The following is a 5,399-nucleotide window of genomic DNA, read 5'->3' as shown; positions in this document are numbered from 1 at the left end:
ATGCAAACACGCTTGCTGAACGTGTTGACCCGGACCTACGAACTCTCCATGGGTTTTATTTGGGCAAGACCTATTGGAAATTACCAGCTTAAGAGGATATACGACACCAGTTATTTGCGGGGGAATTATATTGCCGATACGTGTTGCAAATGGCTTATGTCATGGAATAAACAAGGCCGGACATTGGCGCGGCTTACTTTGGGAAGCAACCATGCAGATGATTTTCCTAATGGCCGGGACAATGATTATGGGCCCCGGATCCTCGGTCGCGTTTATCTTGCGTAGTATCGCTTTCGCTCCTCGTGGACCTTGATAAACGTTCCACGCTCCTCATCGACAGGTCACCCGTCGCCGCCTTCCTCCTTTCGCTTCCGACCTCAACTCTTCTTCCCATCGCTTTTCCTTCAATTCGCCCCCGTTTCTCTCTTTCTCTCTCCCTCTCTCTCTCTCTCTCTCGCTATCTATCTATCTATCTATCTATCTATCTACCTATCTATCTATCTATCTATCTATCTATCTATCTATCTATCTATCTATCTATCTATCTATCTATCTGCCTATCTGTCTGTCTGTCTCTCCTTCTCACTCTGTCACTCTCTCTGCCCGCCTATTCTGTCCGTCTCTGTCGCTGTCTCCCTTTTTTTTTTATGTCTCTTCATCCCTGTAGTCGTCTTTTTTCCTTTTGTTCGTTTGTTCACTTATTCATTCACTTGCTTATTTTCGTTTAATTATTTGAAATTTTTTACAACTAGTCATTCATCTACTTTTATTTCTTTAGTTAATTTATTGACTCCATTTTCTCCCATGATTGGAAGCTAATATCTACTCAAGGAAGAATGCAAAGGCTTACAAGGGATAAAAGAGGCTGAGCATACCAACAGGAGACTTTTTGGTCCATAACTAGGTCGGATGCGAAAAAATCGTAATAACAATAAATAAAAAAGATAAAAAAAAAATAGATAGATAAATAAATAAATAAATGAATAAATAAATAAATTAATTAATTAATTAATTAATACATAAATAAGTGAATAAACAAATAAATAAACAAATAGATAAATAAGTAAATATAATAAATAATAATTATAATAATATAAATGATAATAAATAAAATAAATAAATACATAGGTATACTTAAATAATAAACAAACAGGTAAATAGTAAATAATAATCAATCAACAGATACATTATTTTAAATGAAAAACATTCAAATAACAATTAACAGACAAATAATTAATAGATACATACATATACCAAAGGCTTTTTCCTCCCTTACAAGAGAGATAGCCAAAAAGAAAAATGCATAAAAACCATTCCCACCTATTCCATCCCTAAATACACTCCTTTCGCCTCCACCTTCTACCCTCTCACTTGTATTGGCACATCCTGGATGACGGGTCATCCCTGCATCCTGTCCACTGCCCTGGGTCAGAATCAGTGTCGTAAGACACAACACATACACAGCAGGGCCGCTTCATTAAATCGGTGACCCCCCCCTCTCCGTCCCCTCATGTAGAAAAAGAGAAGATAGGGAGAAATCCCTTCGGGCTGCGTCAAATTTTGTTCACACATACTACCTCATCCCCATCCCCCTACCCATTCCACCTCATGCATCACATCATCCATATACAACCATTTTCCATTATCCGCTGTCTTCTGTCCTCTCCCGACCTTCCTCAATAGACATTCCCCTCTTCCCCAAAGTCCCCTTCACCCCATCCATCCATCTCATCCTAGGTCGCCCCCTCGTGTTCACTCCCTTCACATCTGCCTTCCATATCTCTTTTACTAGTCTTTCTTCACTCATTCTTTCCATGTGTCCAAACCATCCCAATACTCTTTCATCCACCCTATCCCCCAACTCCCTTACCACCCCCGTTCTCCTCCTCAACTCCTCATTTCTCACTCTATCCAGCCTAGTAATTCCTATCATACTTCTCAGACACCTCATCTCAAGCACATTTAAACTCCTTCTCTCTTCCTCTCTATTGTTCCATGTTTCTGCCCCATACAGTGCTGTTGGCACAACCCCTCCTTCATACAATCTCCTCTTAGCATCCATTCCCAAATGTCTATTCCTCATTACACTTTTTAATCCACCAAGGCATATACTCGCTTCTCTCAATCTACATTCTACCTCTACCTCAACTTCACCCTTTCCTGCCACATTCGCACCCAAGTATCTAAAACTATCCACTTCCTCCAGTCGTTCTCCCTTAATGCTCACTTCCAGCCTGCTGCCACTTTTACCCCTTGTACATCTCATCACCTTACTTTTTACCCATATTTATCTTCAACTTCCTTCTTTCACACGCTCTCCCAAACTCTGTCATCAACTTCCTCAATCACTCCTCTGATCCTGCTACAAGCGCAGTGTCGTCCGCAAACAACAGCTAGCTCACCTCCCACTTTTCTCAATTTTCTTTAAACATCTCCAATCCCTCACCCTTGCATTTACCTCACACACCACCCCATCCATGTATAAGTTGAACAGCCAGGGTGACATAACACATCCTTGACGAAGTCCCTCCTTTACCTCGAACAACTCACTCTCTCCATTTCTAATCCTGACACATGCTCTACTACTCTCGTAAAAACTCTTGAGAGCTCCTAAAAGCTTTCCTCCTATCCCGTATATCTGCAATACCTCCCACAGTGCCTTCCTGTCTACCCATAAAAGCCCAAAAACATCCTTACCTTTTCCTATAGCTTTCTCACATATCTATCCTACCACAAAAATCGGATCTACCCAACCTCTACCTATCCTAGATCCACACTGTCCCTCGCCAGTTACTTCTTCTGTTCCTCTCCTAATTCTCTCAATCAAGATCTTTCCATAAGCCTTCCCAACTACACTCAACAAGGTAATCCCTCTGAAACTACTACACTAACACTTGTACATCTTTTCCCTTGTAAAGTGAAACTATACAGGCACTCCTCCAGTCCTCTGGCACTCTACCCTCTCATAAACAAACATTAAATAACCTCACCAGCTAGTCCACCATCACTGTACCTCCTTTTTTAGACATTCTGTATGATATCCATCCAGACTGGTGCTTTACCTGCTCTCATCATCTTAACAACTGCCTTCACTTCATCCTTCCTTATTTCTCTTCCATTTTCCTCACTCATCAGTCATTTTCTTAGTACTTCCCACTGCAATTATCTTTCCCTCCCTATCCTCTTTTACATTTAGCAACTCCCTAAAATACTCTGCCCATTTTCCCCTTACTGCCTTCTGTTCAATTATTATCTCTCCATCTGTACCTTTTACCTTTTCCTCTCTACTTGATTCACCTCCTCTTCCTCTCTTAATTTCTTTCCAAAACATCTATTTATTACTTTCAAAATGTTCTGTCATACTCTCACTCCATTTCACATCTGCTCTCCTCTTTGCCTCCTTTACTTTGTGCTTTATTTCTCTTTTCTTTTCTTTGTACCTCTCATACGACTCCCTCATCCTATTTTGTAACCAATCTGTGAAACCTCACTTCTTCTCATCTACAAACTTCTTTGTCTCCTTATCCCACCATTCACTACCCTTCCTTCTATTTTTTCCCGTCCTTCTTGTTTCACACACCATCTTTGCACACTTTGAACTATCCCCATTTCTCCTCTATTCTATCCTTCACTCCCTCCCACTCCTCTCTCAGCTTCTTCTTGTACTCCTTCTCCTTTTCATTTTCATTTAAAGAGTTCGCTCTAAACACCTCCCTACCTTTTGTCCTTTTTCTCTTTCTCCACTCTCAACTTACCTTTCACCAAAAAATTATCTGGTATTCCCCCACTCTCTCCCCTTAGCACATGTACATCCTTAACTCTTCCTATTATACTCCTATCTACCACTACATAGCCCATTACGCTCTATCTACCACCCTTCTATCCACCACCCTCTCCCATGTTTACTTATGCTTAACTTTCTTCCGAAACACTGTATTTGCTATCATCAACTCTCTTTCTAGACACATCTCCATCATCAACTCTCCACTACGATTCTTTCCTGGAACTCCACATTTTCCAACCATTCCGTCAATTGGTTTATTTCCTACCCTAGCATTAAGGTCTCCCAATACTACTACATTGACGTTCCTCCCAAATGAACAAATAATATTAAATAAAAGGCAGGCATTACATCATTTTGCTTAGGTGTTTACCTAAACGAATCTTGAAGCTTCGAACTGAACTACATTGCACTGCCTGTGCAGGAGGTTTATTCCATTCAATAACTACACAGTTGGCGAAGTTGTTTCTATCCACTTTGTAAGAGGCCGATGGATAGAGGTAGACATTTAAGTAGATAGAGGGGTAGGTGAAAAGATATGCAAAATTTATGACTTAGATGTTTTGAAACAATGGCCGGTAGGAAGTGCAGAGTTGCATATTCTCGCTTGCCGTCTGGTCTTTTGTAAACATAGGTTAGGGTATCGATAGAGTGCTGATATGATGAAATGTAAAAAAAGTAAGCCATATTCACCTTGCGACAGAGTTCTTGCGTAAACAGTATTGCTTGAGACAGTATAACAGTCTTTCTGATTGGAGAAAATGGTAGAGGAGGACAGAAATTATTGGTGCACGGAGGTAAAGTCACGCCCTTAAAGAGTGGCACTTACTTATAACGTTCAAAGTTATTGGATGAATTAAATAGTGACGTCGGAGCAGACTTGGCTTGGTGGATGTACAAGGATCCCAAGCGGTAGTTCTTTGGTGTAGCTTGAAGAACCAGTGTAATTACTCAGAAAAAAAGAAGATAAGAAAACTATATCTCCGTTTTAATTCACCCCCATCAAGAAACTTTAATAACTGGTGACCGAAGCTTTGGAAGGAAGAGGCATGGGGCCTACAGATGAATAACAAAAGTGACTAAGTGTTAGTGGCAGTGGATCTAACACACTTCCAAATTGAATATATTTCCTTTATCACTCCTGGCTGTTTTACCTTCTATCTCTTCTGTGATTCCACCTCTTCGACACAACACTACCCTTAAGGATAGAAGCTGTCTTCATTAGTAATGAAACATAAATACACCTATACCATTATGCCTTTAGATATTTATTTAATATTTTTTTTTACTCATGTTCTATGAATTGTATTTTTTTTTTTTTTTTTTTTTTGGCTTGTCAATTTTTCTATTCGTTGTTTTATCGTTGTTTATTTGATCGCGTACTTATGCATTCATTAACAATCGTTCATCCATATATTCCTTCATCTATTCATTCCCTGATTGTTAATAGCCATCTTTCTTTCATCCTCCACATTCTCTTTCTCTGTGACTTCTCTGCTGCCCTAATTCTTCCGCGTCAACAAAACTTACCTCTTGCAGCATCCCTAAGACACTTTCCTTTTCTCTCCCTCTTACCTATCTAATAAAAGCATCCATTGTTCCTCCTTCTACTCCTTCC

Source organism: Oratosquilla oratoria, chromosome 30 (genome assembly GCF_046742065.1).
Source record: "Oratosquilla oratoria isolate Oo_2021 chromosome 30, ASM4674206v1, whole genome shotgun sequence".
Taxonomy (NCBI): Eukaryota; Metazoa; Arthropoda; class Malacostraca; order Stomatopoda; family Squillidae; genus Oratosquilla; species Oratosquilla oratoria.
The sequence above is the reverse complement of the archived record's forward strand: the minus strand, read 5'-3'. Positions refer to the sequence as shown.